Source organism: Lathyrus oleraceus, chromosome 5, assembly GCF_024323335.1.
Source record: "Lathyrus oleraceus cultivar Zhongwan6 chromosome 5, CAAS_Psat_ZW6_1.0, whole genome shotgun sequence".
NCBI classification, from domain to species: domain Eukaryota; kingdom Viridiplantae; phylum Streptophyta; class Magnoliopsida; order Fabales; family Fabaceae; genus Lathyrus; species Lathyrus oleraceus.
The window spans coordinates 310683647-310705667 of record NC_066583.1 but is presented as its reverse complement, the minus strand read 5'-3'; the positions used below and the strand labels follow the sequence as shown (position 1 = coordinate 310705667).

Genomic DNA, 22021 nt, shown 5'->3' with positions numbered 1-22021 from the left:
ATGATAAGTTCATTTCTTGAATTTGGAACAATACTTGAAATGCTAATATATAATATATAAGGTACATATATATATATATATATATATATATATATATATATATATATATATATATATATATATATATATATATTTGGTACGAAAATTCGTCTGTTCCCTCCAAAATAATTGGCAATTACGTAACATGTGGATATGTGTAATATAGGGAAATGAAAAGTTTTTCATGAGCCTATGTATTAATATAGCCGTAAAACCTAAAGAGATTTCATTAGAGCATGTTTATCTATAGTTTTCCCAAGTTCCTACACATTTACCGATGTTGCTGTGTCAGAAGCATTTGGAAATTTGAGATTTTCCAACGTTCTCTCATTTGCAATGTCCATAAAGAAACACACGCTCCTACAATTTAAGTGGTTCATATTTATTATTAAAAAAATTCAATTTGTCATTTAAAGAAAATCAAACAACGATAATATTTGGCAAAAAAAATACAATAATAATTAATTTGATTTCAGGATATTGATTTCATTTTGGAATGATAAGATTGCAACAACAATAAAATAACGGTAATATTTATTATTAAAAAAATTCATTTTGTCATTTAAAGAAAATCAAGCAACGATAATATTTGGCAAAAAAACTACAATAATAATTAATTTGATTTCAGGATATTAATTTCGTTTTGGAATGATAAGATTGCAACAACAATAAAATAACGGTAATATTTTTTAGTAGTATAAATAGGTAAGAAAAAATATTGTCAATGTAAGAAAAAAACAGTATTAAGAAAAAATATTGTCAATGTACAGAATGAATTTATAAAAATTGCAATTACATAATGATTTTTAAAAAAAAAATATATATGAATCCAAACAGAATATTGTACCTGGAATTAATTTAAAATTGTATTTTAGTAATCTTATAGGGGAATGAAATAAATTTGTTAGATTTCAAAAAAATTAATATTATATTATTCAAATTTGGTTTCTATCTTTATTGAAAAGTATGATAGATATAGGTTTGATGTGATGTTAAAGTAGAGCATTAATGATGGTTACTTTTGGGAAAGTTTGCTTCAAATATAAGCAAAAAATATTGAAGTGAAAGGTGTGGATATACTGATTTAACACGTGTATTGGAAGAAGTTGCATATCTGTATCCATTACATTTAAAATGGTATAATATTGTTAGTGGTTTTGGAATAGTGGTTTTGGAATATTTTGAGTTATTAAGTGGGTAAATGGGATTAATAATGATGATAATAAATATTAATAAATAACAATATTAATAATAATAATAATATCAATTTATTCAATTAAATAAAACCCTAATTTTCATCAAACTGTTTCATATTACTTCTCCCTCTTTTCATATTCTCGGTTTGACATCTCAGAAAGACCACTTAAAAAATCAGTATATTTATTATTAAAAAATTCATTTTGTCATTTAAAGAAAATCAAGTAACGATAATATTTGGCAAAAAAACTACAATAATAATTAATTTGATTTCAGAATATTGATTTTATTTTGTAATGATAAGATTGCAACAACAATAAAATAACAGTAATATTTATTATTAAAAAAAATTCATTTTGTCATTTAAAGAAAATCAAGCAACGATAATATTTGGTTAAAAAACTACCATAATAACTAATTTGATTTCAGGATATTGATTTCATTTTGGAATGATAAGATTGCAACAACAATAAAATAACGGTAATATTTTTTAGTAGTATAAATAGGTAATTTATTTTATCACATTTTTCACTCACATCTAGTCTAAATTTGACCAATTTATTTTATTTAATTTTAATTTTTTTGTGTACACATTTCATTTAAAAATGAACCTCAATCAACATAACACATGCTCCAATTTTATGCAAAATGATGGAAGTTCTCTTTGTATCCCGAATCAACAAAACACCCCATATTTTGGAAATCCACCTCTTATTCCAAATCCATACCATAATTCAAGATTTCAAAATTCTCTTTTTATCCCAAATCCATAAAATAATTCATCCATTGGAAATTACTCATATCATACATCACCTTACCCAATGAAAAAGTCTCTTTTAATGTATTTTGATATATTTGAATCAATTTTTAATTATATTTTATATAATATATAGTTGAATCAATTTTTATGTTGTTGAGGCAAATTTATTAAATTATAAAATGATAGAGTTAGTTAGAGTATTAAATAGAGTTTAGTACGAAATTACTTATAGGAACATGAAATTAGCTGTATTATGTATTGTAATTAGGGTAATTAAGTAATTATGATGGTAATTAACTTTTATATATTAAAAGTAGATTTAAAATTGAGATTAATTGGAATACACTGACGGTGTAAAACCATTTTACACTATCATCCAATTAAAACTATTCATTTTGACATATAAGCATGTAATTAAAAATAAATAATAATAATAATAATAATTAAATCATAATAATAACAACTTCTCCACGTTTCTCTCTTTCTCTTTCTTCTTTCACATTTGTCTCACTCTCTCTTTCTCTTTCTTCTTCCACGTTTCTCTCACTCTCTTTATTTCTCATTTCAATTACTTCTATTATTCTTCCCCACTCCATCCATCTATTCAAAATTGATCTTTATACTTTCACAAATTTTATCTCACAAACTATATTTGCAAATCTCTACATACATGAAGTTAAACCCTAAACTAATAATATTTTCTTCTTTTTTATGATTGTATGACTTTCCAATTTTTTCTCATTTTTTTATTTTAATATTAAATTTAAGTATAATAATTTATGGACTTCTACTGATTGTTGAAACTTTTATAAAATTTAAATCAATGGTAGCTTGAGTCTTAACAAATAATATGAGATTTGATTAAAAGAGAGAGGATGAGTTCCACTTCTTGGGTGGTTTTGGGGCTCTTGGTGGGGTCCACTCAAATTATAAGGATTAAGTTTTACAAGTTTTTAGATATTTTTCGGTAGTAAAATTTTGTAGACAATGAATAATAAAAGCAAGTCCCTTTGATATTTCCGTGATCACATCGTTTTGACTTGTGTATTGAATAAAAGCAAGTCCATCTAATCTTTTCATGATCACATCTTTAACCATCTTAGCTGCAACGTTGGTGAAAAATTAGTGTTAGCAATGCTTTAAAAGCCTATATGCAACCGCAAAAATGGAGGCAAAACGGTATCGGCAAATACCTATACCGATATCGTTATTTGCCATTTTTATGTTAAAGAATAAATTGGAGTTAATTGACGATTGCAATTAATGTCATAAGTTAGAGTTAATTGACAATTGCAATTAATGTCACAACGAACCATAAGTTGGAGTTAATTGACGATCGCAGACATTTTTTAAACCTTAATTGTTAACATTGTTTATGACATTCATAAACCTTTGTTCATGCCATTACATTTTTCATGGCAGTCATATTAAGGTAAGATATCCCTTAATTAATATGCTTATGAAAAGATTTATATTTGATTCTTCGAACCATAAATCTGACCAAAACTAAGCAAATCATTTTATTGACATGATAATTTTTTTCGTTCCAGTTTCTTCGTTTGATTGATTTTTCAGACATATTTAATACATATTTATTCTAAGCAATTTGTGTTTTTATATTATTTCAATTATTGATGAAGAAATATATAATAAATTGTCTCTATAGATTGAACATGAAAAAGAAAATAAAATAAAAATTAACAATCTCTCTACATAAAAGCATTCAATATCAGACAAAATTTGATTTTTTTTTCAAAAGTTAAGAATAAATGGATAAGCACATAACTTTATAAAGAATGAGAAATGCTTCCCTAATCCCTCATAGACTCCAACATAAAAAAAATCAACAAAAGACCATTTAATCTAAACATAAAAATCACAGTAGAGTAAAACAGTAAGTGCAAAATGCCAACAACTTAAATAAGGCTCTGATGAAGTCTCCAAAGAGTATAGAAGCAACTTATTGAATTTTCCTGTTCTAAAAGACTTGATAAGGCATGACTTGAATAAAGACCTTCAATTATAATATGAAGACAATTAATTATTAAAATTAACACTAGTATAAATATAAACAAAATCAGTAACGTTAGAAAAAACTATTACCTCTTAATCAACCAACAATATAGAAGTTTCAAAATAGAGTTTGAAAATTGAATTTATCACCTAAAAATCATAAATATGTTGTTAGTGAATCAAATTAACATGATAAAAAAATGAGAAGACATGTACATGTAATTTTAAGATACCTTGTTTGATTTAAATTTGGACATTTAGGCTTAGTATGACCCTTTTTCATGAAATAACTACAAGTAGAGGAACCTTTTCTGACCATCTCCAAACTGCTTTTCATTCGCAAAGTCCGTGGACATCCTTTAGTTGCTATAAGTGGAGGGTCATGCAAAGCTATATTACCATCAAATACTTTTGGCATATCTTCAGATGTTAAATCAACAAACTTCTTATTTGACTCTTCAATATCCAATAAATCAAGTTTTGCAATCCCATTTTGCAAACTTTGAATTGCAATATCGTGATGTTTCGGATTGTGAACCTCTTTCTGATAGTTCGAGGGAGTGAACCATAATACTATTAAACAATAAAGTGTCAGAAGCGTTGTTGCTTCCTTCTTGAAATCCTTCAATTGTCACTTCTTTTACCTTTTCTTTTTTAGCATTAATAGACCATCTATGTAAAACATACTGTGAAGGGAGACAATAAACCTTTTTCTTTATGAATACACATAATACACGTCGACAAAGAATACCTGAAAATTCAAACATGTGACAACTACAATTTTCTTCTTTTGAAGTGACATGAAAATTCACATAGTAGATAGGTTTCTCTTTGTAAATTTCACGAACTTTATACGTTGAGACTTCAATAGAAAACTTAACCTTTTCTGTGATAAATAATTGAGAACTAACCAACTCATCTTGGAATATTCTAAACATTTTTCTTGTATAAAATTTTGAAGCTTCTTCTTCCATGGGATATAAAGTTCGTAAAAGTGGCTTTGAATTTCTTGTTTTGAAAGTCTTCTCTTTTTCCTTGTTGTAACGTGCATCAAGATCTTTTTCATATTGTGTCACAAATTGGCTTAATGAAGTACTTGAATTCAAAAAATCCTTAAAATATTTATTCATACTTTCACTCCTTTGAGTGGTAGACATTCCTGCACAAAAATTGTGACGTACATAAGCAGGAATCTATTTTTCTCGAATGGAGAATATCTTGTTTAGCCACTGATTATCTTGTAATCCATATTTATCAATCACTGTTCCCCAATCAGAATCAAATTCTTCAACATTGGTAGATTGGTGGATGCACTTGTAAATTTATTTTTAAATTCACCATGTTCGTGATAGACACGATTCAAGTACTCAGGAACTTTTTTCTCAATATGCCACATGCAATAATGATGATTAACCTTTGGAAATACCTTTGCAACTGCAATACTAATAGCAGCATCTTGATCTGTGATGATAGTTTTAGGAGAAATTCCACCCATTGCTTCTAACCAAGTACTTAGCAAAAAAAAAACTCTCTATAGTTTCATACCATAATAGAGCACAACCAAAAAGAATGGATTGTTGATGATGATTAACTCTTGTGAATGGAACAAAAGGCATTTTATATTTATTTGTCAAATACGTCGGATCAAAAGTAACAACATCACCAAAGTATTTATATGCCATTTTGGACATTGAATCAACCCAGAAACAATTTGCTAATCTTCCTTCAGCGTCCATTTGAAAAGCATAGAAAAACCCAAGATTCTTCAATTGACAACTTTTAAAGTATGATAACATCATTTGAGCATCTCCATTTTCTAATTTTTTTTGTCTCTTTTTAGTTAAGTAATTGATACCATCTTGTGGATTAAATCTAACATTATCAACACCACCACTTTCAGTACATGTTAGCTCAAATTTTCGACGCCTACTTCAAATTACCAAAATTGGAAAGCATGTACGGCTGGTGTTAGTTGGTAATTTTAATTGTCGGGTTTTTGTTATCGTATCCACAGGGATTGTAAGATATCACCGTCGTTCGATGGTTGTATTAATCTTAGCTTAAGTAACAATAGGGTTTTGGTTGTTGTCACGTTATCTTGCATAAAAATGTAATAAAATACGGTAAAAGTTTGATTTGAATATTTGAGAAATATTGCCAAAGTTAGGGTTCAACGATCACTTTGCATGTATTTGTTCGGTCAACAATCTTATAAACTCCTTTAGATGATAAATTATTTCACAAAGTCCTCCCAATGTGTTTCTCTCGAACACACATTGTGAGTTTTCCCATTTTGATCGATTGTTTATCTCTAACACAACCTATCAAAATGACAACTTTTTGGTTCAACCTTATGGTGAACAAAATCATTCATTACTATCTCTAGCTAACAAACAAGATTGGATGAAAACCTAGGTTAAGAGTTGGTAAACATCTCTCGATCATAAACCAACACAAAGAGTTTTGAATAAGAACAAAGTTTTCATCATATATTCACCATTAAAGAGTTTACACATGAAGATCCTTACATTTACACACAAAGCTAATGATCATCTACATCTAACCTTGACAAATGGAGGACTTAGCTACTCATTTTCATGGTAGCTTGGTCGGCAAGTTTCGGAAGAAGGTTGATCAACATCCGAGTCGAATAATCGAGATTGGATGGGAATCCACCTTCTTTTTGTAAAAGATGGTTAAGAGATGAAGAGAAATGAAATTTAGGGCACAAAAGCTTCTAAGAACAATGCTGTAAAAATATCTAGAAAAAGTGCAAAAGTATGGAAAACTAGGTATGGCTTCAAAAAGTGGCACTTGCTACTTATAGAGCTGTACTGGGCTGTCATGCTCGCTAGGCGAGCAGAATGGCTCGCCTAGCGAGGGTCTAATTGAGGCACATGAGGCACCTGCACCCAGAGAAACAGCCTATCTCAGACTGTCATGTTCGCCTAGCGAACAAAACCTTCGCCTAGCGAAGGGCACGCTTCAACCCTCGCTCCAACGAGGTTGAGAGGTTTGGCTACTGGAATCCTCGTTGGGATCTCGCTGATGGCTCGCCTAGCGATTGAGTGCTGGCTGCGCTTTTCACCAAGTCTGGACGCGTTCGCTGCAATGTTCGCTGGAAGCTCGCCTAGCGAGTCCTTCGCTACAGCTCTTGCCTAGCGAGCAAGCTGATGAATGCATCTTCTCTTTGGTTCCTTTGCCAACTTTCTTGTGTCTTCATTTTCAATTATTTCATGCCTTCTTCCTGCACAATAACACACAAATCAAAGGTACCAAGATCGTTTATCAATATATTGCATTTCATCTAAAACAAAGGTGGTTTTGACAATTTAGCAAGGAAATAGAGTGAAAGATACCCATATTTGATAGCTCAAATAAGCACTTTTGGGTATCTAACAACTCTCCCCAACTAGATTCTTGCTTGTCCTCAATCAAAGTATGCCTCTTGAAGGACAAGAGGATTTGCATTAAGAAAATGGTTTCTCCGAAGTTGGATAAAACGGCTCAAACACAAGCGAATCAGCATATACAAGTTTCCAACGGTTCGAATAAAATAATACACAAGAACTAAAACTTAATAGCTATGCGAAATATTTATCTATCTACAACAATATTATTCTGAATGAATTACCCTATCTCTCCTCTTCGAATAAGGAATGAAGAATTTACGCGTTTGCAACCGCGGGAATAATCTCACTCTCTAACAAATAATGAAGAAATCAATTCGATTCATACAATGTCTAACAATTATAAATGGTAATGTGGAAGCACGAAGATCACTAAGGGCTTTTCGGTTGAAGCTTGGTCAGGTTAACAAACAAGGGTCATTTCTAAGGCCATTGAAAACGAAATTGCTGATGCAAAAGAGACATTCACTGTACACATATTCACACATCTCGACTTCGTTCCATTTGTTTCTTATTTGAAACCTTCACAACTCTTATTTCACAACTCAATTTTTATTTTTCACTATTTTTCTTCCAAGCAAGCATTCATTTTCATTCTTTCTATTTTTGTTCTTTTCTTTCACATCATATTTACAAAACAGATGTTTCTTTTCTATATTTTTATTTTCAATGCTTGCTCGGTTTTTCATTTTTTTTTCAAGAGTTGTGGTACTTACCGATTCTCCCCAACTTATTTCTTACTCACCCTAAGTGAATGATCTTAACTTTTTACGGCAAAAGAACAATAATCAAGATTTTCCGGGTTGTAAAAAAAGATTTTTGAAATCTCGCTTTATTTCAAGCTGAGATTCAACTGTTTAAGCTCAAAGGGGTTAACGAATACTCTCTCTGCTCACAGGTAAGTTGTTTTTGGATGTAGTTGTGCTCGATAGAAAACAAGTGCCTTGATCATTTCTAATTGCTTCCACATATTCACAATAATAAAATACAAAGCATGAATCAAATGAATCAACAAAACTTATTAGAATCCAGCATTTAAGTGTACAATGGAGGTTTCCTCACAATTTGTGGTTTTAAGTTCTAGATGAAACATTCATTCAATTATGTTGCAAAAAGACAATATTCAATTTACCAAAAAGAGTAAAGTTCTTAATGCATTCTAAAATTCTAGCCGGAGGTAACCATTTACCTTAGCCTTATTCACTTGTTTATTCTTATCATTGCCATCCAAGCTCGGATGCACCTTCATTGGGTACTTCTTTGAGGAGCAACCAATCTAGAAGGTTTGCCACTCAATCAACCAAAAATTTATTAAACAAACAAAATTAAAAACATAAATAAATAACATTACTGAAAATTTAAATTTGTTCATGGGGGACAAAACACCCAAAAGTACAAAGCCAACATCAAAATACAGAATTCTGGAAATACAATAGAAATAAACGTAAAATGAAAAATACAAAAACTTAACCCTCTAAGGGCTCAGAATCCTCCTCGCTACCGGCTTCAGAACCGGTAGCCTCATCATCATCATCATCATCATCATCAGCTGCAGCACCCGAAGACGCACCAGCGCCCGCCCCCTCACCATACACAGGCCTGTCCACAGGCCAGTTGGCGTTAAGCAGAAACTGCTCACGCGTCATCAAGGCATGAGCACCACTTCCCTGCAGCTGTAACCGCTGCACAGAGTCGTGCATATCTATCATGGCACGCTGGGTTGCCGCCATCCATTCAAAACTGTAATCGCACACAGCTTGCAGGTAGGGATCTGGTCCAGGAGTAGAAGTACCAGGACCATCAGAAGCCCGGGTACTCTCTGCAGCTGCATTGTCTCTAACATTCTTGGCCCTGCAATATTTGGCCACGTACCTGTCATCAATGGGCGACGGGATCCTTACCTGACCCCTTGAGGGTAGTCTCACCTTCGCCTGAATGCACAAACTCATGATTAAGCACGGGAAAGCCAGGGGACAATTCACACGAGCCCCCGACTTTAGCCCGCTCTCAATCACGGACTTAAGCTCATTAGCGATGATCCTCGCCACATCGATCTGGACGTTTGTGAGGATACAATGGACCAAATGTGCCACTGGGATCGGCACTGTAGAAGTGTGGGACTTTGGTTGGATGTTTGTCAGCACCATCAGCAGAATCAGTTGAGCCAAGGGAGTCATGTCCTCCCTATGATACCTCATGGGAACCCCAGATGGGTTCAGCTCAACAGATTTCCCTCTTAATAGCAGGGCGGCAGAAATGGCTTCAACATCCCGGTGAAGCCGTAAATCAGTGTGGTATGTGTCCCTCTCTTCGGCTCCCAACTGGAGCGGTTCACCTAGGACTCGGTTAATGGCATCCCTATCAAACGCAACGGGACGACCGGCCACTCGAGATGTCCAAGTAAACGGCTCGTCATCATCCGGTAGTGCGTTTGCATAAAACTCACGCACCGTTGCGATATCATAGTGCTCCAGGGGATTAATCAACCGATCCCATTTTTTTGTGTCAATCAACCCGGCGAATGCTCTGTTTGTGCCTTGGGGGTTGATGAGGAATCGCTTCTCCGGAAGAATTTTCCGTTTTTCCAAAGCAATGTACCTGGCGGCCTGCTTCGGGCCGACAAATTTATCGGTATCAAATTGGATAGGTACAGACCGGGAAGTGTTTCCTCCCTTCCTCTTCTTTGAATTTCCAGACCTTGATTCCATCTGCAAAATATAAAAGGAAACAACACACACCAAACAGATTAGACAGCAAAACCAAAATTTAAAGAACTGTCATGCTCGCTGCTGCTTCGCCTAGCGAAGTGGCAGCGAACGCTCGCCCCTGGTTCGCCTAGCGAGTGCTAGCGAACCTTACGGGTTTTTGGGTTCTGCAGCATTTTCAGAGAATCTTTCCCAAAACCCACATTCTAATGGTTTCAATTTCAGAACCTAATGATTTATCAATTAAACGAACGTTCTATGCTATTGGGGATTACACATTTACATGCAAAACCTAACATCCTCAATTGCAAAACCTAAAATCCCCAATTGCAAAACCTAAAATCCCACATGCAAACCTAAAGTTTCCCATACCACAACTCATCCTAATTGACATCCAAATCGGAAATAACAGAGTTCAAACATACAGAAAATGTAGTAGGGCAAACCTTAGTTACACGGATTGATTGAAATGTGAAGTGGAGTAGGGTTTGCAATCTTCCAAATAGGGATAGAGTGTTAGTGAGAGAGATGAAAATGAGAGAGTGTGGAGAGTGCTCGGTTAAAATTTTCCTCAGCAGAGTTGAAAAACAGAAAAGTTATGTTTGGGCCAAAATGAGTGCCCTGCTGAGATTTTTAATAAGTGCTGTCATGCAGCGCTCGCTGCTGCTTCGCCTAGCGAGCAGCTAGCGAATCAGCTCGCTACTGCCTCGCCTAGCGAGCAGCAAGCGAGCATGACAGCAATTGCCTTTTCAAAGGCAGCAGTTCAGGTTCATTCAGCAAGGTGTTAGCACTTCGAATCCCATCACAACACACAGAAAAAGCAGTAAATACTTACAATGTTGGGGTGCCTCCCAACAAGCGCTTGTTTAACGTCGGCTAAGCTCGACGGTGTGATGCTCACAGAGGAGCATCCAACGGAATTGCACAGCTCTCGCGATCCACATGACCGCCGAGATAAACTTTCAATCGTTGGCCATTCATGGTCCAACTATCTTTCTTGTCCATGTCTTCAATGACAATAGCCCCGTACTCCTTCACCTCTTTCACCCGAAATGGCCCAGACCATTTTGATTTCAACTTCCCGGGAAACAATTTCAACCTGGAGTTGAACAATAGGACAAACTGTCCGGGCACAAATTCTTTGCTTCGGAGCTTCTTGTCGTGGTACTTTTTTGCCTTTTCTTTGTACAACCAACTTGAGTGATATGCGGCATTGCGCATCTCTTCCAACTCAAGTAGTTGCACCTTCCTTTTGTCACCGGCCAACTCATTTTCAAAATTTAAATATTTCAGGGCCCACAAGGCTTTGTGCTCCAATTCAACCGGCAAATGGCAAGTTTTACCAAACACCAATTGAAAGGGAGTTAGGCCAATTGGAGCTTTAAAGGCGGTACGGTATGCCCATAACGCCTCATCCAATTTTTGGGACCACTCCTTTTTTGAATTAGACACAGTTTTTTCGAGAATTCTCTTAATTTCTCGATTAGAGACCTCGGCTTGCCCATTCGCCTGTGGGTGATACGGAGTTGTCACCCTATGTGATACACCGTAATGTTTTAAAATGCTTTCCAACAGTGCATTACAAAAGTGTGACCCTCCGTCACTTATCAACACTCGGGGGGTTCCGAAACGGGAAAATATGTTTTTCTTCAAAAAAATTATCACCGTTTTCGCGTCCGCCCGAGGTGAGGCAATCGCCTCAACCCACTTAGAAACGTAGTCAACTGCGACAAGCATATACTCGTTCCCATAAGAGGGCGGGAATGGTCCTACAAAATCGATGCCCCAACAATCAAATACTTCGACTTCTGTATATTTTGTAGAGGCATCTCATCTCTCTTACCGATCCCACCGCTTCTCTGGCAACTATCACAACTTTGCGCATGGGTGTGTGCGTCTTTGAAAATGGCGGCCAATAAAATCCCGATTGGAGGATTTTAGTGGCCGTTCTCACCCCATTATAGTGTCCGCCGTAAGGCGAGTTGTGACAATGCCAAAGGATGCTCTGCGCTTCATCGCCAGTGACGCATCTCCTTAATAGGTTATCACTACCCTACTTAAACAAGTACGGGTCATCCCAAACATAATACTTTGCATCCGAAAGAAACTTCCTTTTTTGGTTCGAAGTTAGGTCGGGAGGCACAAAACCACTAGCCTTGTGGTTCGCAAAGTCTGCAAACCACGGCCTAACTTGAACTTTAAACAGTTTTTCATCAGGAAATTCTTCCCGGATTTCCTTCTCAGACGCTGTAACCTCCACATTCACTAAGCGGGATAAATGATCCGCCACCAAATTTTCCGACCCCTTCTTGTCTTTGATTTCCACATCAAATTCTTGTAACAAGAGGATCCAACGGATGAGCCTTTGCTTCGAATCCGGTTTGGTTAGCAGATATTTAATCGCCGCGTGGTCGGTATACACTACGACTTTAGACCCTATAAGATAAGACCTAAACTTTTCTAGCGCATACACTATTGCAAGTAGTTCTTTTTCCGTAGTGGCATAGTTTATTTGAGCCTCGTTAAGAACCTTACTTGCATAATGTATCGCATGAAAGTTTTTATCTTTTCTTTGGCCAAGTACCGCTCCAACTGCGTAGTCGCTCGCATCACACATTAGTTCAAAATTTTCATTCCAATTGGGAGCGACTATTATTGGAGCGGTAACCAATTTTTCTTTTAAAGTCTCAAAAGCTTGCAAACAATCATCGGTTAAGAGAAATACCTGGTCCTTAGCGAGCAAATTGCTCAAAGGCTTAGCCACCTTTGAGAAGTCCTTGATAAAGCGCCGATAGAACCCGGCGTGCCCCAAAAAGCTACGGATGCCCTTCACATTCACCGGAGGAGGTAATTTTTCTATCACTTCAACCTTAGCTTTATCCACTTCAAGCCCCCTTCTAGAGACTTTGTGGCCTAACACGATCCCCTCGGTCACCATGAAGTGACATTTCTCCCAATTAAGCACCAAATTGGTCTTCACACATCTTTCCAACACCGTTTTCAAGTTTGCCAAGCATAGACTAAAAGACCCACCAAATACCGAGAAGTCATCCATGAAGACTTCCATTGTTTTCTCTATCAGATCGGCAAAAATGGCTTGCGCACATCGTTGGAAAGTCGCCGGTGCATTGCACAGCCCAAAGGGCATTTTTCGGTATGCGAACACTCCAAACGGACACGTGAATATTTGGTTAAAGAAAATCAAGCAACGATAATATTTGGTTAAAAAACTACCATAATAACTAATTTGATTTCAGGATATTGATTTCATTTTGGAATGATAAGATTGCAACAACAATAAAATAACGGTAATATTTTTAGTAGTATAAATAGGTAATTTATTTTATCACATTTTTCACTCACATCTAGTCTAAATTTGACCAATTTATTTTATTTTTTTAATTTTTTTGTGTACACGTTTCATTTGAAAATGAACCTCAATCAACATAACACATGCTCCAATTTTATGCAAAATGATGGAAGTCCTCTTTGTATCCCGAATCAACAAAACACCTCATATTTTGGAAATCCACCTCTTATTCCAAATCCATACCATAATTCAAGATTTCAAAATTCTCTTTTTATCCCAAATCCATAAAATAATTCATCCATTGGAAATTACTCATATCATACATCACCTTACCCAATGAAAAAGTCTTTTTTAATGTATTTTGATATATTTGAATCAATTTTTAATTATATTTTATATAATATATAGTTGAATCAATTTTTATGTTGTTGAGGCAAATTTATTAAATTATAAAATGATAGAGTTAGTTAGAGTATTAAATAGAGTTTAGTACGAAATTACTTATAGGAACATGAAATTAGTTGTATTATGTATTGTAATTAGGGTAATTAAGTAATTATGATGGTAATTAACTTTTATATATTAAAAATAGATTTAAAATTGAGATTAATTGGAATACACTGACGGTTAAAACCATTTTACACTATCATCCAATTAAAACTATTCATTTTGACATATAAGCATATAATTAAAAATAAATATAATAATAATAATTAAATCATAATAATAACAACTTCTCCACGTTTCTCTCTTTCTCTTTCTTCTTTCACATTTGTCTCACTCTCTCTTTCTCTTTCTTCTTCCACGTTTCTCTCACTCTCTTTATTTCTCATTTCAATTACTTCTATTATTCTTCCCCACTCCATCCATCTATTCAAAATTGATCTTTATACTTTCACAAATTTTATCTCACAAACTATATTTGCAAATCTCTACATACATGAAGTTAAACCCTAAACTAATAATATTTTCTTCTTTTTTATGATTGTATGATTTTCCAATTTTCTCTCGTTTTTTATTTTAATATTAAATTTAAGTATAATAATTTATGGACTTCTACTGATTGTTGAAACTTTTATAAAATTTAAATCAATGGTAGCTTGAGTCTTAACAAATAATATGAGATTTGATTAAAAGAGAGAGAATGAGTTCTACTTCTTGGGTGGTTTTGGGGCTCTTGGTGGGGTCCACTCAAATTATAAGGATTAAGTTTTACAAGTTTTTAGATATTTTTCGGTAGTAAAATTTTGTAGACAATGAATAATAAAAGCAAGTCCCTTTGATATTTCCGTGATCACATCGTTTTGACTTGTGTATTGAATAAAAGCAAGTCCATCTAATCTTTTCATGATCACATCTTTAACCATCTTAGCTGCAACGTTGGTGAAAAATTAGTGTTAGCAATGCTTTAAAAGCCTATATGCAACCGCAAAAATGGAGGCAAAACGGTATCGGCAAATACCTATACCGATATCGTTATTTGCCATTTTTATGTTAAAGAATAAATTGGAGTTAATTGACGATTGCAATTAATGTCATAAGTTAGAGTTAATTGACAATTGCAATTAATGTCACAACGAACCATAAGTTGGAGTTAATTGACGATCGCAGACATTTTTTAAACCTTAATTGTTAACATTGTTTATGACATTCATAAACCTTTGTTCATGCCATTACATTTTTCATGGCAGTCATATTAAGGTAAGATATCCCTTAATTAATATGCTTATGAAAAGATTTATATTTGATTCTTCGAACCATAAATCTGACCAAAACTAAGCAAATCATTTTATTGACATGATAATTTTTTTCGTTCCAGTTTCTTCGTTTGATTGATTTTTCAGACATATTTAATACATATTTATTCTAAGCAATTTGTGTTTTTATATTATTTCAATTATTGATGAAGAAATATATAATAAATTGTCTCTATAGATTGAACATGAAAAAGAAAATAAAATAAAAATTAACAATCTCTCTACATAAAAGCATTCAATATCAGACAAAATTTGATTTTTTTTTCAAAAGTTAAGAATAAATGGATAAGCACATAACTTTATAAAGAATGAGAAATGCTTCCCTAATCCCTCATAGACTCCAACATAAAAAAAATCAACAAAAGACCATTTAATCTAAACATAAAAATCACAGTAGAGTAAAACAGTAAGTGCAAAATGCCAACAACTTAAATAAGGCTCTGATGAAGTCTCCAAAGAGTATAGAAGCAACTTATTGAATTTTCCTGTTCTAAAAGACTTGATAAGGCATGACTTGAATAAAGACCTTCAATTATAATATGAAGACAATTAATTATTAAAATTAACACTAGTATAAATATAAACAAAATCAGTAACGTTAGAAAAAACTATTACCTCTTAATCAACCAACAATATAGAAGTTTCAAAATAGAGTTTGAAAATTGAATTTATCACCTAAAAATCATAAATATGTTGTTAGTGAATCAAATTAACATGATAAAAAAATGAGAAGACATGTACATGTAATTTTAAGATACCTTGTTTGATTTAAATTTGGACATTTAGGCTTAGTATGACCCTTTTTCATGAAATAACTACAAGTAGAGGAACCTTTTCTGACCATCTCCAAACTGCTTTTCATTCGCAAAGTCCGTGGACATCCTTTAGTTGCTATAAGTGGAGGGTCATGCAAAGCTATATTACCATCAAATACTTTTGGCATATCTTCAGATGTTAAATCAACAAACTTCTTATTTGACTCTTCAATATCCAATAAATCAAGTTTTGCAATCCCATTTTGCAAACTTTGAATTGCAATATCGTGATGTTTCGGATTGTGAACCTCTTTCTGATAGTTCGAGGGAGTGAACCATAATACTATTAAACAATAAAGTGTCAGAAGCGTTGTTGCTTCCTTCTTGAAATCCTTCAATTGTCACTTCTTTTACCTTTTCTTTTTTAGCATTAATAGACCATCTATGTAAAACATACTGTGAAGGGAGACAATAAACCTTTTTCTTTATGAATACACATAATACACGTCGACAAAGAATACCTGAAAATTCAAACATGTGACAACTACAATTTTCTTTTTTGAAGTGACATGAAAATTCACATAGTAGATAGGTTTCTCTTTGTAAATTTCACGAACTTTATACGTTGAGACTTCAATAGAAAACTTAACCTTTTCTGTGATAAATAATTGAGAACTAACCAACTCATCTTGGAATATTCTAAACATTTTTCTTGTATAAAATTTGAAGCTTCTTCTTCCATGGGATATAAAGTTCGTAAAAGTGGCTTTGAATTTCTTGTTTTGAAAGTCTTCTCTTTTTCCTTGTTGTAACGTGCATCAAGATCTTTTTCATATTGTGTCACAAATTGGCTTAATGAAGTACTTGAATTCAAAAAATCCTTAAAATATTTATTCATACTTTCACTCCTTTGAGTGGTAGACATTCCTGCACAAAAATTGTGACGTACATAAGCAGGAATCTATTTTTCTCGAATGGAGAATATCTTGTTTAGCCACTGATTATCTTGTAATCCATATTTATCAATCACTGTTCCCCAATCAGAATCAAATTCTTCAACATTGGTAGATTGGTGGATGCACTTGTAAAATTTATTTTTAAATTCACCATGTTCGTGATAGACACGATTCAAGTACTCAGGAACTTTTTTCTCAATATGCCACATGCAATAATGATGATTAACCTTTGGAAATACCTTTGCAACTGCAATACTAATAGCAGCATCTTGATCTGTGATGATAGTTTTAGGAGAAATTCCACCCATTGCTTCTAACCAAGTACTTAGCAAAAAAAAAAACTCTCTATAGTTTCATACCATAATAGAGCACAACCAAAAAGAATGGATTGTTGATGATGATTAACTCTTGTGAATGGAACAAAAGGCATTTTATATTTATTTGTCAAATACGTCGGATCAAAAGTAACAACATCACCAAAGTATTTATATGCCATTTTGGACATTGAATCAACCCAGAAACAATTTGCTAATCTTCCTTCAGCGTCCATTTGAAAAGCATAGAAAAACCCAAGATTCTTCAATTGACAACTTTTAAAGTATGATAACATCATTTGAGCATCTCCATTTTCTAATTTTTTTTGTCTCTTTTTAGTTAAGTAATTGATACCATCTTGTGGATTAAATCTAACATTATCAACACCACCACTTTCAGTACATGTTAGCTCAAATTTTCGACGCCTACTTCAAATTACCAAAATTGGAAAGCATGTACAGCTGGTGTTAGTTGGTAATTTTAAGTGTCGGGTTTTGTTATCGTATCCACAGGGATTGTAAGATATCACCGCCGTTCGATGGTTGTATTAATCTTAGCTTAAGTAACAATAGGGTTTTGGTTGTTGTCACGTTATCTTGCATAAAAATGTAATAAAATACGGTAAAAGTTTGATTTGAATATTTGAGAAATATTGCCAAAGTTAGGGTTCAACGATCACTTTGCATGTATTTGTTCGGTCAACAATCTTATAAACTCCTTTAGATGATAAATTATTTCACAAAGTCCTCCCAATGTGTTTCTCTCGAACACACATTGTGAGTTTTCCCATTTTGATCGATTGTTTATCTCTAACACAACCTATCAAAATGACAACTTTTTGGTTCAACCTTATGGTGAACAAAATCATTCATTACTATCTCTAGCTAACAAACAAGATTGGATGAAAACCTAGGTTAAGAGTTGGTAAACATCTCTCGATCATAAACCAACACAAAGAGTTTTGAATAAGAACAAAGTTTTCATCATATATTCACCATTAAAGAGTTTACACATGAAGATCCTTACATTTACACACAAAGCTAATGATCATCTACATCTAACCTTGACAAATGGAGGACTTAGCTACTCATTTTCATGGTAGCTTGGTCGGCAAGTTTCGGAAGAAGGTTGATCAACATCCGAGTCGAATAATCGAGATTGGATGGGAATCCACCTTCTTTTTGTAAAAGATGGTTAAGAGATGAAGAGAAATGAAATTTAGGGCACAAAAGCTTCTAAGAACAATGCTGTAAAAATATCTAGAAAAAGTGCAAAAGTATGGAAAACTAGGTATGGCTTCAAAAAGTGGCACTTGCTACTTATAGAGCTGTACTGGGCTGTCATGCTCGCTAGGCGAGCAGAATGGCTCGCCTAGCGAGGGTCTAATTGAGGCACATGAGGCACCTGCGCCCAGAGAAACAGCCTATCTCAGACTGTCATGTTCGCCTAGCGAACAAAACCTTCGCCTAGCGAAGGGCACGCTTCAACCCTCGCTCCAACGAGGTTGAGAGGTTTGGCTACTGGAATCCTCGTTGGGATCTCGCTGATGGCTCGCCTAGCGAGTGAGTGCTGGCTGCGCTTTTCACCAAGTCTGGACGCGTTCGCTGCAATGTTCGCTGGAAGCTCGCCTAGCGAGTCCTTCGCTACAGCTCTCGCCTAGCGAGCAAGCTGATGAATGCATCTTCTCTTTGGTTCCTTTGCCAACTTTCTTGTGTCTTCATTTTCAATTATTTCATGCCTTCTTCCTGCACAATAACACACAAATCAAAGGTACCAAGATCGTTTATCAATATATTGCATTTCATCTAAAACAAAGGTGGTTTTGACAATTTAGCAAGGAAATAGAGTGAAAGATACCCATATTTGATAGCTCAAATAAGCACTTTTGGGTATCTAACAACTCTCCCCAACTAGATTCTTGCTTGTCCTCAATCAAAGTATGCCTCTTGAAGGACAAGAGGATTTGCATTAAGAAAATGGTTTCTCCGAAGTTGGATAAAACGGCTCAAACACAAGCGAATCAATATACAAGTTTCCAACGGTTCGAATAAAATAATACACAAGAACTAAAACTTAATAGCTATGCGAAATATTATCTATCTACAACAATATTATTCTGAATGAATACCCTATCTCTCCTCTTCGAATAAGGAATGAAGAATTTACGCGTTTGCAACCGCGGGAATAATCTCACTCTCTAACAAATAATGAAGAAATCAATTCGATTCATACAATGTCTAACAATTATAAATGGTAATGTGGAAGCACGAAGATCACTAAGGGCTTTTCGGTTGAAGCTTGGTCAGGTTAACAAACAAGGGTCATTTCTAAGGCCATTGAAAACGAAATTGCTGATGCAAAAGAGACATTCACTGTACACATATTCACACATCTCGACTTCGTTCCATTTGTTTCTTATTTGAAACCTTCACAACTCTTATTTCACAACTCAATTTTTATTTTTCACTATTTTTCTTCCAAGCAAGCATTCATTTTCATTCTTTCTATTTTTGTTCTTTTCTTTCACATCATATTTACAAAACAGATGTTTCTTTTATATTTTTATTTTCAATGCTTGCTCGGTTTTTCATTTTTTTTTCAAGAGTTGTGGTACTTACCGATTCTCCCCAACTTATTTCTTACTCACCCTAAGTGAATGATCTTAACTTTTTACGGCAAAAGAACAATAATCAAGATTTTCCGGGTTGTAAAAAAGATTTTTGAAATCTCGCTTTATTTCAAGCTGAGATTCAACTGTTTAAGCTCAAAGGGGTTAACGAATACTCTCTCTGCTCACAGGTAAGTTGTGTTTTGGATGTAGTTGTGCTCGATAGAAAACAAGTGCCTTGATCATTTCTAATTGCTTCCACATATCACAATAATAAAATACAAAGCATGAATCAAATGAATCAACAAAACTTATTAGAATCCAGCATTTAAGTGTACAATGGAGGTTTCCTCACAATTTGTGGTTTTAAGTTCTAGATGAAACATTCATTCAATTATGTTGCAAAAAGACAATATTCAATTTACCAAAAAGAGTAAAGTTCTTAATGCATTCTAAAATTCTAGCCGGAGGTAACCATGTACCTTAGCCTTATTCACTTGTTTATTCTTATCATTGCCATCCAAGCTCGGATGCACCTTCATTGGGTACTTCTTTGAGGAGCAACCAATCTAGAAGGTTTGCCACTCAATCAACCAAAAATTTATTAAACAACAAAATTAAAAACATAAATAAATAACATTACTGAAAATTTAAATTTGTTCATGGGGGACAAAACACCCAAAAGTACAAAGCCAACATCAAAATACAGAATTCTGGAAATACAATAGAAATAAACGTAAAATGAAAAATACAAAAACTTAACCCTCTAAGGGCTCAGAATCCTCCTCGCTACCGGCTTCAGAACCGGTAGCCTCATATCATCATCATCATCATCATCAGCTGCAGCACCCGAAGACGCACCAGCGCCCGCCCCCTCACCATACACAGGCCTGTCCACAGGCCAGTTGGCGTTAAGCAGAAACTGCTCACGCGTCATCAAGGCATGAGCACCACTTCCCTGCAGCTGTAACCGCTGCATAGAGTCGTGCATATCTATCATGGCACGCTGGGTTGCGCCATCCATTCAAAACTGTAATCGCACACAGCTTGCAGGTAGGGATCTGGTCAAGGAGTAGAAGTACCAGGGACCATCAGAAGCCCGGGTACTCTCTGCAGCTGCATTGTCTCTAACATCTTGGCCCTGCAATATTTGGCCACGTACCTGTCATCAATGGGCGACGGATCCTTACCTGACCCCTTGAGGGTAGTCTCACCTTCGCCTGAATGCACAAACTCATGATTAAGCACGGGAAAGCCAGGGGACAATTCACACGAGCCCCCGACTTTAGCCCGCTCTCAATCACGGACTTAAGCTCATTAGCGATGATCCTCGCCACATCGATCTGGACGTTTGTGAGGATACAATGGACCAAATGTGCCTGGGATCGGCACTGTAGAAGTGTGGGACTTTGGTTGGATGTTTGTCAGCACCATCAGCAGAATCAGTTGAGCCAAGGGAGTCATGTCCTCCCTATGATACCTCATGGGAACCCCAGATGGGTTCAGCTCAACAGATTTCCCTCTTAATAGCAGGGCGGCAGAAAATGGTCAACATCCCGGTGAAGCCGTAAATCAGTGTGGTATGTGTCCCTCTCTTCGGCTCCCAACTGGAGCGGTTCACCTAGGACTCGGTTAATGGCATCCCTATCAAACGCAACGGGACGACCGGCCACTCGAGATGTCCAAGTAAACGGCTCGTCATCATCCGGTAGTGCGTTTGCATAAAACTCACGCACCGTTGCGATATCATAGTGCTCCAGGGGATTAATCAACCGATCCCATTTTTTTGTGTCAATCAAACCGGCGAATGCTCTGTTTGTGCCTTGGGGGTTGATGAGGAATCGCTTCTCCGGAAGAATTTTCCGTTTTTCCAAAGCAATGTACCTGGCGGCCTGCTTCGGGCCGACAAACTTATCGGTATCAAATTGGATAGGTACAGACCGGGAAGTGTTTCCTCCCTTCCTCTTCTTTGAATTTCCAAACCTTGATTCCATCTGCAAAATATAAAAGGAAAAAAACACACACCAAACAGATTAGACAGCAAAACCAAAATTTAAAGAACTGTCATGCTCGCTGCTGCTTCGCCTAGCGAGAGTGGCAGCGAACGCTCGCCCCTGGTTCGCCTAGCGAGTGCTAGCGAACCTTACGGGTTTTTGGGTTCTGCAGCATTTTCAGAGAATCTTTCCAAAACCACAT

At 35.1% G+C, this 22021-nt stretch overlaps 2 pseudogenes; both read right to left on the bottom strand.

The window, feature by feature from the left end:
* Positions 1-4155: 4155 nt before the first annotated feature.
* LOC127080371 (protein FAR1-RELATED SEQUENCE 5-like) lies at positions 4156-14921 on the bottom strand (annotated as a pseudogene).
* Positions 14922-15862: 941 nt separating this feature from the next.
* On the bottom strand, positions 15863-22021 carry LOC127080370 (protein FAR1-RELATED SEQUENCE 5-like; annotated as a pseudogene).